Here is a 256-nt window from a genome sequence, read left to right on the forward strand (position 1 = left end):
TAACGGGCCCCTGCAAGACACGCTAGGAAATCTGGTCATCACACCAGATGACAAAGCCAACCTATTTAACAACTTCTTTGCCTACATTTTCCTGAGCAAGGACCAGAACAGCCACCCCCCCTCTGGGCCCCCCTTAAATCCCAGGGGAGGCGCACCTAAGCCAAGGGTTAGTGAGGAAGTAGTTAGAGAACTTCTGGAGGGACTGGACGTATTCAAGTCAGCTGGTCCAGACGATCTCCACCCGAGAGTGCTGAGG

Source organism: Gavialis gangeticus, unplaced genomic scaffold (assembly GCF_001723915.1).
Source record: "Gavialis gangeticus isolate Ggan-Ray unplaced genomic scaffold, GavGan_comp1, whole genome shotgun sequence".
NCBI classification, from domain to species: Eukaryota; Metazoa; Chordata; order Crocodylia; family Gavialidae; genus Gavialis; species Gavialis gangeticus.